We start from the raw sequence: 20,769 nt of genomic DNA, 5'->3' as shown, positions 1-20,769 counted from the left end.
AGGAAGGTCAAAATAAATAAAAGGAAATATACAAATACTTGGAAAGTCATACAGGGAATAAAACAAAATAAAATACAAAATAATGCATAAAGTACATTGAAGAATGTTTTGTGGCTTTAATGCTGACACAACTTAACATTTAAACTCCATTATCACACTTGCTTTGTAAACATTCGTAGCCTAATGCTGGAGCTGGAGATCAGTGTGAAATCCATCAGTGTGGCCATGTCACATTCTTCTAAACTTCTAATGACCTCTCAGCTTTACACCTTTTACATCAGTTACCACAGCAATGTGACTGTTTGTGTGTGTGTGTGTGTGTGTGTGTGTGTGTGAATTTGAGGCGGTGTTATGAGTTTTCTTGTTGCCTGGAGACAGAGACGGACACAGGAGTGTGATAATGAGAATAAATAAAGTTCCGAGCAGAAGAAGTGTGAGGTAAAAAAAATATATATATTAAAAAAATAAAACTTTTATAAAACTGAAGTGTTAAAAAAAAGTTCCTTTTGTGAAATTCTACAAACGGTCCAAATAAAAGACTGAAAAGTTTATCTTAAAAGTTTACTAACGTGAGGGGTTTTTGTGTGAGTTAGTTGTTCTGGATAGCTGTGACAAGAAACCGAAACACCTGTGTGTGTGTGTGTGTGTGTGTGTGTGTGTGTGTGTGTGTGTGTGTGTGTGTGTGTGTGTGTGTGTGTGTGTATGTAATGAAAAGTGATAAATGCTGTATAAACCTATAAACTGTTCTGCAATGAAAACTCATTATTTAGCTCATTTGAGACGATTCATTAATTAAATGTATTCATTATTAAAACTTAGTCAAAAGAATCTTATTTGGTCTTTAAATAGCAGAAAGAGACTTTTGGAAGTTTAATACCTGCCTTTCAGTTGTATTCATTTACACCATCTCACTTCCTGAACCGATTTTTTCATTTTTTCTGAAATAGATTTGTCATCTATTACTAGACAAGTGTTCAAGATGGCGGCGCACACAGTTGCTGCGGCTCACGGCCCTCCTTTCAAAAAAAAAAAGGAGTGGTTCTTAATTTCATTGTACATGTGTATAGTGACAATAAAAAGGCATTCATTCATTCATTGCATTGACTCCGCCCACTATTTTACACATAATAAAACATGGTCTCGGCTGTGCCTCCTGGGTGGGCAGGATATACTGTCTCTCTCTCTCCCCTTGTTAATCAAAGTAACACTAGCCAATCATGGACATTTGTGAGCTCGTGTATGCAGAAGAGGGTAGAGAGCGCTCTCCTCTGAAAAGGTGTGCGTGTTACTGTTTGGCTTCAAATCCAACACATCTGTCCGTAAATAAATAAATTAATTAAGTAATTTAAAAAAATCTATAAAAATGAAATAAAAATAACATTTAGGAAGGGCAAAAAGAAAAAAAGATCACAGTAAATAATAATAGGAAGAATGACATGAAAAATAAAATAAAACAAGGAAGGTCAAAAGAAAAAAAAACAATAGAATAAATAAAAAGAAAATATTACTAGGAAGAGAAATAAATAAATAACATACAAATAAATGAAAATTTTAAATAGAAAGGTACAAAAACGGTTGCTAATCCAAAGCTAACTGATGGCTTTTTAAATAGCGTGTCCAATCACACAATGTTAGCGCTGATATGAATGGAACTCATTAAGAAGCTTTTGTTTAAGATGCTGTTTATTGCTAATTAATCTAATAAATCATGTAGTATTAATGTTAACACAGATTAGCGCAATGCTAACCCCAGTGTCGATTTAAACCATGTAGAGTGTGTGTTATAGCTAATACACCTCGCAGCTCTGCACTAGTCGCTAGTTCGTTAGCGCTGGATATATTTCCTGCACTGTAAAGCGTTTGCGTGTTTCTTCTTCTGGTCCTCATCGACTCGCTGCACTTCTTCCACAGCTGTCATCCTCTTTTCCTCATGCTCGCTCTCATTCTGCCTGAGCCAACACCCCCCCCCCTTCCCCCACCATTCGCATCACTTCCTCCTCTTCTTTCTTTCATCCTCTCCATCATCATCATCATCATCATCACTGCTCTGCTCCAGAGCTCTTTGATCAGCTGCATCCGAAGCCACTCGCTGTGAATCGAAGCATCTTCCTAAAACCTCGGCCAAGATTTTTAATTAAAGATCCGGGACACAGCCGAGCAGCTGGAGACGCTCACATCGGAGTGACGGAGCGGGAAACTGGGCCGCCGTCGACAGGAAGTAGCACGCGAATAAAACTCTAGCTTCAAATATATCAGCACCCCACTGAAGGATTTAGCGTATGCTAATGTTACCGTTGTCCGGTTGACCTGGAGTTTGTTTGTTTGTTTGTTTGTTTGTTTCATCCAATTCAGGTATTTTTTGTGCGAGATCTAAATGATTGTGCTTTCCCATGATGCACTGTATGTCAGGGTGTAAAAAAGACGTCTTATACAGTAATAAGGTTAAAATCATGAAAGATTAAAAAAAAAATAAAATGACCCATACTTCCTAAAAATAAATAGAATATATATATATATATATATAGAGAGAGAGAATAGAAAATAAAATAAAAAACAATAAAATAAAACAAAACAGGGAAGGTTTCAGAAAAAAACAGAAAATAAAATCTAATAAAATAAAAAAGAATACTAAGAAGGGCAAATGGAAAATATTTATACAGCAATAAAGTTAATTACAATAAAACAAGGACGCTCAAATTAATGTAATTAATAAATTAATAATTTTTTTAAAAAACCATAAAAGGAAATATAATGAATTACAATTTTAAAAAAGAATTTAGTACAGTCAAAAGAAAATATTCATATTAAATTAAATAATAATAAAAAGACCAAAAGAAAAAAAAAAACATAGTAAAATAAATTAATTAACTTTAAATATGTGTGTGTGTGTGTGTGTGTGTGTGTGTGTGTGTTTGACGATGACCTCTCTGCACCATCTTTAAAAAAAAATAAATGAATGGACCAATCAGACATCACTTTATGACAGGACGTGACCTTCTTTTGACTCTTTATAATTAGTTTTAATTAGAATTGGACAAAACGCGTTAATTCTCTGGCAGTAAAAATGGAATAAATGTGTGCTGTAGTGAAACATGCTGTTCAGGTTCGTTAGCTCGAATTCTGATATGACGTTAAATAATGCGCTAACGAGGTTTTCCAGGCTTTTCTTATGAAAAGCTTACGTGTTAATGAGCCCTTCAGTGGTCTTCCAGCTAAATGCTAATTCCAGTGAACAGATTCTCCTGCTGTTTGTTGTGCAGATATGACAGATGGAGGACATGTACAGATGAGGAGAAAGAAGAAGAAAGATGAAAGGAGTTAATAAGGCGAGGCAGGATGAGAGTTTGAAATCATCATGACCATCATCATCATCATCATCATCTCACCCACTAAAGATGTCGAAAATTCAGAAAAAAATTTACACTGAGGCATAAAACAGTTTTTATTCCTTATACATTAAGTTTAATGCTAAATCTTTCACAGAATTTCTGATGATAGCTAAATGCTAGCTTGCTAACAAGGCGCTTTTTTCAATCCTTGTCCGATGTTAGGCTGTTTTACAAACGCTAACTTGTTAAGAACAGCCTCCTTCACAAGGCTTTTTTAGGCTTTATTATTAACGCTAACTTGCTAACAAGAATTTTTAAAGGAAATTTTTCCCACGTATTGCTGTTTTTTAAAAACGTACCAGCGCAGCTTTTTAGGTCTGACCCCTGATCTCGCTCTAGTATTAACTCTAAATACCTCATGATCATGTTTATTTATATTTTTGAATCTTTATAACTAAATGCGAACTTGTTTTTTTGAGGTGTTTTTGTCAGACCTGATTGTTCACAAGACATCTTTAGGTCTTATTAATTAATACTTGCTAACTGGACTGACTCAGGAATCCTATTACATTGTGACTTCTTAAAATGGCTTCCTGAGGCATTATTGCTAAAAGCTAAGTCAGTAGCTAACAGAGTTCTCCCTCAACGCCTTTACACTTTACATCTGAAACTCATTATTAAGGGCTTTTGAGGCATTTTGGATGTCTTATTACTAAATACTAACTCGCTAACAATTTATAAAGACTAGCTAAGTTAAGCTTTATTGCTATAAATATTGTCCTTGTAACTGTACATCGTCTTTATATCAAGGTTGTGGTTTTTTAGGCCTTTTTATTCAGTGCTAACTCACTAATCTTTTTCACTTGTTACAAAATGCTAATTTGCTAACATTTTTAAAGACTTGTTTTTGAACACTGACTTTTGAGAGTTTTCTTTAGAGCTTATTTTTTAGGCCCAATTACTTCAAGCTAACTTACTAATAGAACTTTTTGAGGCATTATTGTTAAATGCTAAGTCCGTTTACAAGGCTTTTTGAGGTTTATTTTTGAGGAAGCTTTGCTACTAGAAAGTTTTAGAAAGTTTGCTACTAAACTCAAGACTTTTAAGACTTTAAGAGGTTTTGAGGCTAACGTGCTAAGAGGCTTTTTAAAGGCTTGGTACTACATGCTAAGAGACTAGTATGTCCTTTTGAGGCCTAATTGCTAACCGTTGCAGATCGTTAGCAGATGGTGGTTGAGACAGACAGCAAGGCGTTTTGAAATCGATTCCTGGCTGTGTGTGTGTGTGTGTGTGTGTGTGTGTGTGTGTGTGTGTGTGTGTGTGTGTGTGTGTGTGGTGAGAGTAGAAGCTGAAGCGTGAGCGGCTCACACACTCGGCCGTGTTTGTGTCTGTCGAGAGGATTGACAGCGTATTGTTGAGCGGTGCTCAGTGTTTCTCTCCTCCTGTGTGAATCTCTCCTCCTCCTCCTCCTGTAGTCTTTCTCTAACGAGAGCAAGTTAATGGCCGCTGATGGTTTCTTCTGCTCATTGTGGAACTGCTTGATCAGATTTGGGCGGCGCCCGGCTTACCAACCATCACTTTAACAGCCGAGTTTATTACTAAATTGGAGTCTCTCTCTCTCTCTCTCTCTCTCTCTCTCTCTCTCTCTCTCTCACACACACACACACACACACACACACACACACACACACACACACACACACACACACATTGCATAGAGGAGCTGAAAGGAAGTAGGGGTCAAAGGTCAGGATTACACTGAAACACCTTCAGTTGAATTTCCATGCAGGATTTTACTCCCTAATAAACCCTGAGTGTTGTGGAGTTTCTCTTTAATATTCTTTCAGAAAGAGGAACAGCCTCCCCCTCATCCTCAGCCTCCTCAGCCTCCTCCTCCTCCTCAGCCTCATCCTCATCCTCCTCCTCCTCCTCAGCCTCCTCATCCTCCTCCTCCTCAGCCTCCTCATCCTCCTCCTCCTCAGCCTCATCCTCCTTATCCTCATCCTCATCCTCAGCCTCCTCAGCCTCATCCTCCTCCTCAGCCTCATCCTCCTCCTCATCCTCCTCCTCCTCAGCTTCATCCTCCTCCTCCTCCTCAGCCTCCTCATCCTCCTCCTCCTCAGCCTCATCCTCCTAATCCTCATCCTCATCCTCATCCTCCTCAGCCTCATCCTCCTCCTCAACCTCATTCTCATCATCCTTTTTTCTTTTCCCTTCCTTTTATTTCCTTCTTTTCTTTTCCTTTCTTTATCCTTTCCTTCATGTTCCTTTTTCCCTTCCCAATTTCTTTCAATTTCTTCTTTCCTTTCTTTTCCTCAATGTCTTTCTTTTCTTTGATGTTTTTCTTTTCTTAATATTTTTCTTTCTTGTCTTTTCTTTTTTCTTTTCTTATTATTCTTTAAGACCTTTCTTTTCTTTACATTAATGTCTTTCTTTTCTTTTCTTTGATGTCTGTCTTTCCTCTTCTTTTCCTTTCCCCTGTCTGGATAAGCCTCTAGATGAATGAGAGTAGTGTAGAAGGAATAGTTTGAGTTTTGGGGTTTGTGTAAATCAGGACTCTGCGTGTTGTCTCTGTGTTTAAAGTCTAATTCCACTAAAGCTTTATTACTCCATTTTCCTAACTAAAGTAGGTGACTAATTAAAAGTAGAGCAGAATGTACTGGAGTTCCACACAGCGAGGCTCAGCCCACACACATGCACACACACACGCACACACACACACACACACACACACACGTGGCTCATTGGTGTGGGTTTCAGAGGTGAGAACAGTTTGTCTAAAACGTGAAACTAAAGCGATGGATGTGGAGAACGTTGCTAGGTTACCGCTAGCTCAGAGATTTCATTAAATGCCGTATATTTATAGTAATGCATTATAACACGATCAAACCCAACAAACAGTTCAACAAACGCTTACATCATTTAAAGTCTTTATTTATTAGACTTATATTTTATTCTCTTCACCTAAATGATTTAGAAATAATTATTTGTGGTTACAAATATAAACATAATATTTGAAATTAAGCGACTATAACTAAAAACAGGCTGTTGCTATAGAAACGATAATGTATTAAACCTGCGCTATTGTCAGAGCCGCTGTTATAGAAAACTAATCAACACCTTCTGACCAATCACGATCCAGGATTTCTCCAATAAAACCTAAAAACCATAATATGAGTATACAGGAAGTAAAACATTCCCTGAATCGATTGAGCCTCAGCAATGGCTCTGTGTGTGTGTGTGTGTGTGTGTGTGTGTGTGTGTGTGTGTGTGTGTGTGTGAGAAAGTGACGGAGACAGTGTGTTTTCATCATTCCGCCTGTCTGAACACATTACGCTCTCGTTTGAGCGAGAAACAGTGGACTGGACATAAGAGAGTCGGAGTAGCTCACGCTGATAGTGCGAGACGGCGAAGAACCGCCGCGATGATATCATCAACCGCTGTGTGACCTCACGGAGCTTAGTACGTTCGCACTTAACCAGCTGTAAATGTTGTTTATTTGGAGTGTAGTCAGCATGCTAGTTCCTCTAGAACACCGCACACAGCAGGTCTCAGTGTGATGGTGGAAGCTGTTTAAACAATAAATAAATAAAATTCGTCCCTCCCATCCTTCGTCCTTTCTCGTTAAATTAACGCCATTTTTCTGCAGACGTTATTATGCAAGCGTGCTCTCACGTCATGGATGAGTCACAAATTGTCATGTCAAGTTTGGATCAGTGAAACGCAGTTTAACATCAGGACGTGAAGTCGAGGGCGAGTGAAAAAGATAAAGCCCTGTTCAGACAGGATTAGTTTTCCACGTGAAGTTTAGTTTTACACGTGGTTAAATGCAGAACAATAAAATATAGATGACGTTTATGTAAACAATATAGAGATGAGGGTGTTCCTTAAACATGTTATGGTCATGTGACCTACTGATGCTCAATTATCCCATCTGAATAAAGTTGATTGACAGACACTTTTAGAAATAAAGGATCTTCAGGGGTTCTTAGCTTCCAAAAAAAGGGTTCTACTTTCATTCGCAACCCTTTCTGATACCTTTATGCTGACTGAGAACCAGGACCTTCTGTGGTGGAAACTAGTGGAACAGTTCTAGTTTAGGTACCGTTGTCAATGGAAATGGGCTGTGGAGGGTGTGGCATTTTACCCTCCAGTCTTCATTCCGATATTTAGGAGAACATACCGTTGTACGAGATTATTTTAGAACCTTGGTTATAGCGCACACCTCACTAAACATCAGTCACAGGACTGTGACACTGTAATTACATTTGGTAAATATTTTAGGAAAAGTTAGTAATAGAGATGCCACTGATCTGATACCCAGGATCAAGATCAGGATCGGGATCAGAATAAGTGTTAGGATAAGGAACAGAATCAGGACCAGGATCAGAGTCAGGATCAGGAACAGGACAAGGATCAGAATCAGGATCAGAATCAAGATCAATCAGAATCAGAGTCAGAATCAGAGTCAGGATCAGAATCAGAATCAATCAGAATCAGAGTCAGAATCAATCAGGATAAGAATCAGGATCAGGATCAGGATTGGGCCAATAGCAGCAAAATATGGATCAGGTTTCAAAGGGGGAAAAGGGAATGAATTTGATTTGATCGTGTAACAAATGGAAAATATTAGATTTGAGTTTAGATTTTTTAAATGAAAATGGAGTACAGTTTAATTACACACTGTTTTACTTTTTACATTTGAGCTTATTCTAAACACATTCCCTGAGTAAAACCTGAACTGGATGTTATTAATTCCATACAAAATGAAGCTGAGGAGAAAAAGAAGCGGAGGATGAACAGAGGAACTCGTGAGCCATGATTCAGTTTTTCAGCAAATCAGCGTATGTGGAGCATTTGAGGAGCATTCATGGAGTGTTTGTGGAGCATTTGAGGAGCATTCATGGAGTGTTTGTGGAGCATTTGAGGAGCATTTGAGGAGTGTTTGAGGAGCATTTGAGGAGTGTTTGTGGAGTGTTTGTGGAGCATTTGAAGAGCGTTCATGGAGTGTTTGTGGAGCATTCGTGGACTGTTTGTGGAGCATTTGAGGAGCATTCATGGAGTGTTTGTGGAGCATTTGTGGAGCATTTGTGGAGCGTTTGAGGAGCATTCATGGAGTGTTTGTGGAGTGTTTGTGGAGCGTTTGTGGAGCGTTTGAGGAGCGTTTGTGGAGCGTTTGTGGAGCGTTTGAGGAGTTTCGCAGCTGAGCTCGAGGTTATGGCTTGCTTCATGAATTTTGAAAACAAACAGGTTTGTGCCATGAGGGAAATACCAACACTGAGCACTCTACTGTGTGAAAAAGAATAATCCACCACTTCACCTTGAATATCATTGAGTGTGTGTGTGTGTGTGTGTGTGTGTGTGTGTGTGTGTGAGCAGAATAAAAGCAGCTCCTCTAGATTATTCCAAACTGCAGCAGATTGCTTTGCTGATATAAACGCCGAGCTAAAGGCCATTTAGTCGATAAGATCTGCTCATCTGCAGGAGCTTCTGTGTGCTGGGGAAGATGAGCTGAGCTAAGTGGCTGTTCACCTGCACAAAAAATGAGGAGCAAGTGAAAAGAACTCTTTTAGTGGATAGAGAAAGTGTTTTTGTTTAAGAGCCGAACTGTAAAAAGGCAAGACGAGAATTGTCGGGTTCCTTTCATCAGGTCACTGTTCGTTTTGTGGATGAAAACTATGACAAACGAATGTTCATTAACAACGCAAATAATACATAATATTTTCTTTGTTCTCAAACTGTCTGATTAAACGTAGCATTTTACTCACAAAATAAAATGAAATGGAAAGAAAAATAAAAGCTTTTTTTTTTTTCATTTCTCTGTGCACTCAATTTACGAAAGGTGTTTATTTAAAGGGGACGAATCCAGACTCGGTTCTTGTTGTGCTTGTTGTACCTCTTCATGGTAGCAGAAACACGCTGTTATAATGATGTTCTAACATGCGACTGCACTCTTAGAAAAGTAAGACACATTCAAGGTTCTATCCAGAACCTCACAACAGAGAGCTTCTCTATCAGTAAGGATTCCAAGTAGAGCCTAACCTTTAATTATCTAATGAATACCTAAAGAACCCTTGAAGAACCCCAGAGATTTCTGGAGACTGATAGGAATAAAAATACAAAAACACAAGTTTAAAAAAAAAAAAACAATGTTTTGAAGAGGAGTACGAATAGTGAAAAAAAAAAAATCAAGTTTCTTGAAAATGTACTGTTTTAAATTTTCTTGTACAGTAATTATTTACAATGTTTATCTGTTTTCTGTAGGTTTTAAAGGAAAAAAAAAGACCAAATCTAGAACCATTAAGAGATCTTTGGTTATCCTTCTGGAGAGTCATTAAAGGTACATTGTACAGTAGAACCCAACTACAGAGTGGTTCTGTATAAACAATGGGAACCCTTTTAGGGAACTAATAACCCTTAAAGAACCCTTTTCTTCTAAGAGTGTGTATGCTTGTTATTTTTCTTCTTATTCTCTAGAACCTGTCAGGAGTTTAACGTTTAGCTGTCTCACTTGTACTTTTCGTATAATAAAAAGGTTGTTTAAAGATTCTTTAAGGGTTCTTTGGAAAAATTTTGAACCATAATTAATCAGCAAAGCCTAAAATGTCAGCTAGACTGTGAATATAACAGACTGTAAATCCGAATAAATTAAGAGTACTCAAAACCTTTTTCGTAACTGATTACCTAAGAAAATTTAAGTACCTGTAATATATTTTTTTTAAATTAAATTTAAAGGTAATTTAAAAATATGTTTTCCGTTAAATACATACTAAATTACTTTAATTCGATAATGCTAAATGAAATGAAAGTTCCACTAACTTAAACTTAACCCAAAACATTTAATAATACACAACGTATAGCCTTTGGGAAAATCTACTCAAAAGATCAAACTGTGTTAAACTTAAACACTAATGGAAACCTAATTAATATAATTACTGGATTCAAAATTTAAGATGTAAAATATGCAAATCAAAAATATGGACAGACTCCACTGATACAGATCAATATATTTATATAGTTATTAAACATCCTGCCTTTTCAAAGGCATTAACAATCAGTATCAGAGCATGAAACTGTTGAATATTTCACAGTAAACACTCTTCAACACCAGTCTGAACACAGGGAGTATAAACAATCAATATATAACACGTTATTTTTATTATAATATTATAACATGGCATTTTGACATTGACATTTCAAAGGTACTACCAATCATTAGCAGTGCTGAACATGCTGAACATGATGTATGGCAGAACATTAGTCTGTAATAATGTACGGAACGTTGTGAACATGTGTATTCAAGCTTGCTGCTTGGTTCAGTCTTTCAACAAATCATTTCTCAAATTCAGTAGGCATGGTTTCTGTGGTTTATTATCATGCAGACACATCAGTATTTTCTGGATAAAGGTGAATGCGTGAATGAGTTTCTTTGGATACTCTAAATTGAATGCATAGATCAGGCCAAACAACAACATGAATGCATCAGGCATCCTGGGTAGATCACTCACACCAATATCTCCCTCACCTACAACAAAGATGCTGTCGGGGCTGAAGGTGTCTGCACCAGTAGTCAGGAGAGCAACAATCCAATTATGAGGAGAGCTTCCGAAGTTCTTATACACTGTGTTTGTTCAGTATAACCAAAACTTTCAAGCTCCAAAAAGTTCATAAAGGCATCGTAAAAGCAATCCGTGTGACTCCAGTGGTTTTATGAAATGGTATATGCTTTGTGTCCACAAAAAAAAAAGGAAAATCAAGTCTTTATTCACAAAATATCTTCATGTCCACAGAGATCTCCGACACGCGTTCATGAGAGAAACACAACGCATGCGTGTTGTGTGAACAGTGGAAGAGGTACCCTGTACACAAACCGAGTCACATAGAACAATCTTTTGTAACAAAGATGTCTGAAGATTTTGACATAGAGGAAGACTTCATTTTTTTTGTCCGCTCTCACGTCAACACAACACGCATGCGTTGTGGATCTCTCATGAACGCACGTCGGAGATCTATGTGAAAGTGCACAGAAAGCATTCGTATCCCTTCATAAAACTGGGATTAAACCCCTGGAGTCACATGGATTACTTTTACGATGCCTTTATGAACTTTTTGGAGCTTGAAACTTTTGGTACTGAACTGTAAACGGAGGGACAGAAATCACCCAGGTTTCATTAAAAATGGTCTGCACTTATATAGCGCTTTGTTAACCTTAGCGGGTCCAAAGCACTTTACACTGGTTCTCATTCACCATTCACACATACACACACACACACGGTAGCAGAGCTGCCATGCAAGGCACTAGAATGCCATCAGGAGCAACTTGGGGTTCAGTGCCCAAGGACACTTCTGCATGTGGAGTCACGTGGGCCCGGAATCGGATCGCCAACCCTATAATTAGTGGACAACCATCTCTACCACCTGATCCACAACGGCCCACTATAGGTGTGGAGCGACATGACGGGGGCGTAATCGATGACCGAATTTTCATTTTTGGGTGAACTATCCCTTCAACACCTGTGATATGTTTGAGTAAAATATTAAAATCTGAGTCAAGCTTCTATCGTGTATTCAATATGACCTGAGGGATTCCTTCAACAAAGGACTTACATACGAGTTTGATAAATTTCTTGTATTGGTAAATAAAACAATTAACGAACTATACAAATAAGATGTGACCGCTATATTTAGATGGCTGTATACAATTCTAGTAATAACAGGATGATAACATAAGCAAGTTTATATTTATAGATATTTCAGTGCCTGGGCCAGTCTTATTACATTTGAATCGATTGTATCAGATAATGTTAAAATTGATGAAACTCTGCTCCTTTGTTTAATTGACTATTTTTGAGTCAGCTTGCTGCTTTGTTTTTGTTCTGTAATACTCTGAAATGTCGGTCAAGCTGTCTGTAGAACTGGGTGTGTAGTTCTACATTTGTAATGCGGTGGAATGCAGAAAACACCTGTAGACACATAAATACATATACATTTCTACAGAATAAATGACTACTTGTTTTAATCATCTTGCTGGCTTGCTAAATGACAATGTATAAACTATCTATAGTGATAGTGGCACAGTGACTGTCTTCTACACCAGGGGTGTCCCATCTTATCCAGAAAGGGCGGGCATGGGTGCAGGTTTTCATTCCAACCATGCAGAAGCCACACCTAAGTCTACTGAAAGCCAAGATCAACTGATTAAACAGGTGGAATCAGGTGTGGCTCCTGCTTGGTTGGAATGAAAACCTGGACCCACGTCGGCCCTTTTAGGATAAGATCAGACACTCCTGTTCTACTCTGATATAAATGTTATCACACATTAAAACATAGACATAAACCATCATTACCTGTGACTCCATTTTTAGGACTCTTCAGCTCTACAAAAAGTCCCTCACCAGTAGATCTCCGTCCATCTTCTACCACTTACTCCTTCTTCAGGGTCACGGGGAACCTGTGAGGAATGGGGAGGTTACAGGGAGCCTATCCCAGGGAGCATCAGGCACAAGGCAGGGTACACCCTGGACAGGGTGCCTGTCCATCGCAGGGCACAATCACATACACACACCCATTCATACACCCATTCATACACTACAGATACTTTAGACACACCAATCAGCCTACCACGCATGTCTTTGGACTGGAGGAGGAAACCGGAGGAAACATGCAACCACATGGCCCCAGCAGGGATCGAACCCCGGCCCCAGGAGGTGTGAAGCGAACATGCTAACCACTAAGCCACCATGCGGCCTACCAGTAGATCTCCCTCAACAATATCTTGTTGCAAAGGTTGTATGCATGAGTTTTTCAATTCCTTGTACGGTTTTGGAGCCTCATCTGTTCCAGAGTATCCTGGTTCTGTCCTCTTGGAAAGTTGGGAAGGAAGTTAATTTCAGAACGTCTGGCTCTTGTAATGTTGGAATGGTGGTGCTCACTGTCAGGGTTGTTTTTGTTCCTCCTGCCTGTGTTGACAGATACCTCTGCACACCCAGATCTGGCCAGCTTTGTACGATAATTCCCCATCTTAAACTTTAAACTGACCTTCCATCCATACCATCCACTGTCAGTTCCACGCTCTCTGAGGCATGGATGTGCAGTAATTAGAGCTCCAGCTGCATTAGCCACTTCCCTGTCATTCGGGTATGGTTTGAAGCTGTGAATTTTTTTTCAGCCATATTTTCCAGGATGTTGTGCTTTCCAGAGCTCTCAAAAACTTGGTTTCCTTCTTCAAGTACATGTTCCGTTTCAAAAGAAAAATTGCCACAGGAAAAGAATCTGGTCAATTCGTCTGATGCTGTGTTAAAGGTACGTGCAGGAGTATGTCTGTATCAGAACTTTCTGACCTCATTACTTTCAATATGTCCTTCTCCAGCAATTCCTCAATGTCCACAAGTACGCTAAGCTGTTCATCAAGGTCAGGTTCCTCATACTGGAGGCACGGTCCAGTCTTGGCTTGAACTTCCCTTGCATTATGCTCTTCAGCTCTTATACTGACTTAAGTTGCTCATTTAGTGTAAACTTCATGGTAACATCTGTGGCAATGTATACACGTAGCACAAATTTCGGTGGAGTAGCCATCATCTTTTTTGTGCCAGCGTTTTGTGTTACACACATTGTGTCACGTTTCGTGACGTAACGGAGATAATGTAGGATGCAATCGCAGGTTAAACAGATTTATTGAGAGACACGCAGGCAGGTAAATCCAAACAGTAATCCAAAACGTAATCCACAAACGTAATCCAGTAACATGCAAAGTTCAGACGATCGGCAAACAGGCTTACACATGGCTAGGCAGGAATCAAGGTCGTGGTCACAGAAAACAGGGTCGATACACAAAACATGAAACATAAGCTATGACTATGAACTGGGAGTGGAGAAACCAGCGTGAACTTAACAAACGAATCGAAACATGACTATGACTATGACTATGACTATGACTATGACTATGGTTAACTAAGGACTCTAAACTAATCTACTATACTATATCTATTCTATTCTAATCTATCCAAGATTCCACGCTGTGTGCTGGGAGGCATGCGGTATATATACAAACCTAATCAGCGTTGTAATGGCTGACGGCTGAGGGCAATTCAGACACACGTGAAACAACAACCAATGACAGAACGGGGAGGAGACATAACAGAAACATAAACAAATGCACGTGTCAAAATGTCACGATTGTCAACAAGGGAAAAGCAGGTGCTCGCGCACCTGCTCGTGCACGCGCGCTCACATGCTCCACAGCGCGCTGCTTAAAGGGGAACTCATGACACATTGAAAATGGTCATGCAGTCTGTTTTAATACATTTATAGAAGGAAAACTTGGACATAAAAACTATGGATGAAGAAAAAGAGTTAATACTGAATAGCTTCTTCTGTAAATGTCAAGAACATCTCCACTACCACCTTCAAATCCATGAGTACTGTCCATGCTCCATCTCCTGCTGGAACTCTATCACTTAAGTTCAATGGGAGCAGTGTAAACAATGTAGCATTTTCATGACCATTACCACCAATTGTGTTTTTTCCAGTGAATGTCTTTGGGATAGGCTGGCGTTTGTCAATCTTGCCTGTGTGCTGGTATGAAAATCACACAATTCTTTAGTTTAAATACTCAAGAGTAAAGTATTTGCAACAGATCATCTCCCCAATGCAGGGCCAGATCAGGCATCGGGTGGGAAACCACTGACTACATTTACTGACTGCTACACTGCAGTAATCTAATTATTGACCTTTCTTCTGAATAAGACAGTATAATAATGTGATTAAGGTGTTTACATGAGTCGCTTTTAGAATATTCCTTTCATGTTCCTGTTTTACATGTTATAGAACAGAGATCAATTAACGGCTCACATCATTACGACCCCACGGCATGCCGTCCGACATTCCCTCCAGAATTTCACATATTAACATACAGTTCGTCTTCGTTATGGTACCGTATACAGTTTTGGATGTTTTTATTTAAAATTTTACGAAAGCTTCAAGTGTGGTTAATTATTTGTCATGCTATATGTGCTAATACATGACTGCTTGAAGCCATGGGCTGCGTCCGTAACTGCATACTTACCTACTATATTTTAGCTGAAATACGTGTACTATATACGCGGTTTTGGTCGCAGCCGCGCTCTCTTGTTTGCCGTCAAATGGTTGAGCACTTGTGTGTGTGTGTGTGTCTGTGTGTGTGTGTCTGTGTGTGTGTGTGTGTGTGTGTGTGTCCTGTCATACAATGCGGTGAAAACTCCGCACGTCGATAATGTGACTAAAATAGGAATACTCCACATGTCTTAATTCCATTTGTGATTACTTCGAGTATGACTTTTGCCAGATTAATAAGAAATCGCTGTTTACATGCTACATTTATCAATCAGAGTATTGTCTTAATGGGGTTCATATCGGATTATTGTTGTCCATGTAAACATACTGTCTGGTTGTATGAAAATACTCTTAACTCTGGTTAAGGACAGTCTCCCTGAACACCACACTGACCCTGATCCTCCCATGCCATGCATCAGAGCGTGCACGTCACAGTCATGGCTGGCGTTTGTCCTCAGACTAAATTCCCCACTTCCAACTTCATAAGACTGAATTTGTTCTTGAGTAGCTGTGCAGAATCTGCAAAAATATTTGGCTCTGAAAGATTTTGTAAAACCTGCTAATGCATGGGCTGCAAGATTGTCAGACACCACACACATGACGGTGCCTTTAACTGCCTTACCAATGGACTCATTGAATACACCATCTTGTTCAAGAGTACGAATGTCTTGTAACATAGGGCCAAGTGCTCTTTTATAGCCAAATCTCTGCATGTCTGAAACGTTCCACAATGCTGCTAGCTGAATCACAGATCAGCAAATACCCATAACACTGCACTTAGCTTGTGGATTTTCCTTGATGTGCCAGGTGGATTTACTATTTCAAGATCATCCGTTTACACTCTGAAGAAGAAAATAATTCATTATCTTTAAAACATGATCCAGCTTGGTGGCACTGACCTTTTCTTGTGCTTTCTTTCTTTCTTTCATTTTGTCAAGAATGTCAGTATGTCTGAACATTTGCTGGATCATCTCAAGAATGGAAATGTGCACTGCCGTATGTCCTGGCTCTAGCACATATTGTACAGGCATTACTACAGGGTAAGTTTTCGTAGTGAAAGTTTTCGTCTCTTGGTCAAAGATAACGCCTCGCCTTTAGCTGTTGCCCTGGCAAAAATGTTATAACAGCACTAACTACTTCATCTAGAGTTGTTTCAGGAGCAAAAATGTCATGAAAAAATAGTCTGTAAGGCTTCTTTAATAGTCTTCTTGATGAGAATGAGGGGTTGGGTCAGGGAAAATTATATCTAAGGATATAAAACACAACTTGCACTCCCACTCCATTGAATCGCCTCCACCTTGAAATATAAATACCACTTTTTTTAGCGTAAGTGGCATTCAGTTCAGCATTTGCACTGAACAAAAAAAATTCAACCCACTGTTCGTTACAACAGCGTTCATAAAAGCTGACAGCAAGGTGTGTTATAAAACGGTGCAAACTGACGGTTAACATTACCTTCACAACCGTTTCGTTACTGTGGCTGCCAACAGACCGCTAAGCTAACTGTTAACTGTAAAAACTGAAAACCATTTTACTTACCAGAGAAGAAAGTTTACTAAAAACAGCAGTGGCAGACTTTGGAAAATAATGACTGTTAACGGCTGAAAGGTAAAGCCTGCCATTATTTCAAAATTCAGACGAATACCACGCTAAAGGGTAGCCATCTTGATCTTTTGGAATTTGGAAAACGTAAACCCCAGAAACGTAAAGATGTCAATGACGTCATGGCACATGAATTTGGACACTCATAAATTATGATGCAGTTAGCGATGTTTACTCAAAAATATATACTCAGATTAAATGAAAACATCATTACTCATTAAGAAAATGCTGAAGTTAAATAACTGGTTTTGATTACTACACCGATAATGTGTATAAGTTAGTAGTACTTTTTGGGATTACAGTGCATGGTGTCACAGATTATATCGCTAATGTATGTGTATAAATTGGTAATTACCCTCAGTTGGTCAATAAGTCAATAAACTAGCAAGCAATATAAGTTATTAAACTAATGTCACGAGTGTAACACTAAACTTAATGATGTATGACAACAATAAAGAGCCTGAAGGCTGTGGTAAGGATGTGGTAACTATGGCAACTAATCCAAATAAAAGCAGCAAAATGGTGTGTGTGTATATATGTATATATATATATATATATATATATATATATATATATATATATATATATATATATATATATATATATATATATATATATGTATGTATATATATATATATATATATGTATATATGTGTGTGTGTGTGTGTGTGTGTGTATGTATGTATGTATGTATGTACGATAACAACGATAACAAATTTGTAAAATGACACGTGATACTTTTTATCCATTTACAGTTAATGGGTAATTTCCTGTACTCATTTACATTATAGCAGCTATAAAACAGTCGTTCTATCAGTCTATCACTAGCCTCCTTTTTCTCTCTCCTGAAGTTAATAAACCAAATAAAACGCAGAAACCGCAAAAAGGAAGCGTATACTCCTCTGTCCTGAAGATATCGGAAAACTTTAACGACTCTGAGGCAGGTTTAGAGAAGTTGCGCACTAGTTTTCCTCCAGTTCAGTTCAGCGTTTAATCTGTGAACAGCCTCCAGATGTTTCTGTGACTAAAACTCTGATCTGTATACAATACACTTCTCCGCTCGGTTCTTGGCAGCATCAGCATTTTGTGTTTTTTTCCCCTTTTCCGGAGAACAGTAAATGGTAAATGGCACACTTATATAGCGCTTTTATCCAAAGCGCTTTACACTGTGTCTCATTCACCCATTCACACACACACTCACTCACCAGTGATGGCAGAGCTGACATGCAAGGCGCTAGCTTGTCATCAGGAGCAATTTGGGGTTCAGTGTCTTGCACAAGGACACTTTGGTATGTGGAGTCATGTGGGCCGGGAATCGAACCGCCAACCCTACGATTAGTAGACAACCCGCTCTACCACCTGAGACACAGCCACCCCAGAACAGTGTAACTCCCATAGCTACACACAGCTCTCTGTCAATTAGGGGGCCGAAACTTCTGAAGTGGAGTCTTCTTCCTTTCAGCGTATTAAGATTTCTGCTCCATGATGATGACTGCTTAATCTCTGATTGTGATTTATTATATCGTCATTTATTATATCGTCGTGATATTTTGGTAAGAAAGTGACATTTTACCACAAGCTATTTAAAGTTTAAACATGAGGGAAACTGGGATATGAAGACATTTATATGAAGCAGATGAGGAAATTTGAAGTTTCTAGATTTTTCCTCGTGTAGCTTTCTCGCATTGCAGGAATTTCTAAACAGCGGCAACATTTTAAGCCCAGAAAAAAATTTAAGTGGTTTAAAAAATGCAAACGTTGCTTTTTATTTCAGTAAAAGCAAGAGAAAATAAAATGTAGATTAATTCCTTGATGTCCTGTACATGTAATATGCCTTAGAATTCAAATAAACATCTAATAATAGCTGAATATGTTGTAAATATATTAAAGTTGATCTTCATGAATAGTCCTAAACATGCTTCATTTCATTTTTAAAAGATTTGTGTTGTTTAAAGAGTTCTATCAACTCAATGTTCTTTAATGTTGAAAACATTGACAAAATGTTCTTTATATATATATATATATATATATATATATATATATATATATATATATATATATATATATATATATATATATATATATAATATTTGCTTTTGACTTTAGTTTTAGTTTTTTTTATATTTGTTGTTTTATTATTATTTTTCTCTTTTTGGCCAACCATGTTTAATTTTTTTTTCAACCAATGAAGGTCATCAGGTCAATTTAATTCAGTTTAGTTTTATTTTAGTCTTGTCTTAATTTAACAATATAGGTTTTATCAACATTATTTGGCCAGATGTATATATATATATATATATATATATATATATATATATATATATATATATATATATATATATATATATATATATATATTGTGTAAATTGAGTTCTTATTGAGTCTTGTGGACTATATGTAAACATCTGTTATGTGTATGTGTATGTAAATTAATATTTTAGGATCCAAGGTGTTAAATCTTGTGAACAATTTAAGCGTAACGTGACTAATGGACTGTATTTGAGGTAAAAGGAACATGATGGATGTTTTAGTTTTAGCCGAACCTTCATAGATTTTCCCTTTCGTGGCTCTGTAGACCTGCAAGCTTGTGATTTTATTTCTCTCATTTTCTCAGCTGCAACCTCTGTCCGGAAAGCTCCATTGATGCATCAGCGCAGGAAAAATATCATGAATATGGAGAACAGAGTAAATGTGGTGTAAATGCGGTGTAAATTCAGCGCAGCTTCTGCATCAACAGCTTCACTTTTTGTTCCCCGAAATTTCGAAATTTTTTCGCTCTTTCACCTCGAGCTTGGTCGGCTCCGTGATGCTCATTATTGCAGAACATGTGACAGCCACCTCCAGTGAGCAGACGTGGTACAGAGGGGTTTGCAGCTATTTCTGCAACACACACACACACACACCTCTCATGGGTCACATGACCAATTTAAACTGTGAGACAGGTCACCTCCTTACAGATACCAGCTGTAGAAAGACAGAGAAAAAATAATACTATAATAAAAATAATTTAATGAAAATTTGCAACTGTTTAATAACTAACTTTTAGAAATGTTTGCATTTTTTAAGTTAATGTCTCTTAGAAAGACAAATATCACTAACTAACAGAAATGTTTATGCTGCGTTTCTACCAGACATACTCTAAAACACCTCGCCTGCCTGCTATGCCTTATATAATAATAAGAAGAAGAGGATGAAGAAGAAGAAGAAGTTTGCTATACAGTGATAAGCTAAAGAGACTTAAAAACGAAAGTGGTATCAGAAATTAGAGGATGTAGAATGATAGATAGATAGATAGATAGATAGATAGATAGATAGATAGATAGATAGATAGATAGATAGAAATGTACTGTATTAATCTTATAACACTACATTTAAATAAAGCCCATTCTTTAATGAGTTGTACACATATTAAACAGCTTCACTTTTTTTTATTGTGTTAAAATACAGATCCTGGTAACTTTAAATTATGATATGGAGTACCAGAAATGAGTGGTTATCTGAGAAGCACTGAGAAGCATCAGCATATCTTTCTTATAAATCTAGTTAATGCAGCTAATGTACAGGGGTGTGAATACTTTTGAGTCATGATGTGATGAGTCAGTGTGCTAAAAAATTAATGGAAAATTAGTACTGAGTGTAAAGGACTTTTCTGTGATGTTTCATATATCGAAGGGTTTATCGAAGAAACACAGCACACATGGTAGCATTTCTCTTTCCTGCTAAGCTCCGCCCATCTCTCTGCATTTCC

General features: G+C 37.9%; 1 protein-coding gene across 2 annotated transcripts in view; it reads left to right on the top strand.

The window, feature by feature from the left end:
• Window positions 1–20,769, top strand: part of LOC108278475 (gamma-aminobutyric acid receptor subunit beta-2) — an 83,678-nt gene that overhangs the window by 16,276 nt on the left and 46,633 nt on the right. The window lies entirely within an intron of this gene.

Source organism: Ictalurus punctatus, chromosome 18 (genome assembly GCF_001660625.3).
Source record: "Ictalurus punctatus breed USDA103 chromosome 18, Coco_2.0, whole genome shotgun sequence".
Taxonomy (NCBI): domain Eukaryota; kingdom Metazoa; phylum Chordata; class Actinopteri; order Siluriformes; family Ictaluridae; genus Ictalurus; species Ictalurus punctatus.
The sequence above is the reverse complement of the archived record's forward strand: the minus strand, read 5'-3'. Positions and strand labels throughout refer to the sequence as shown.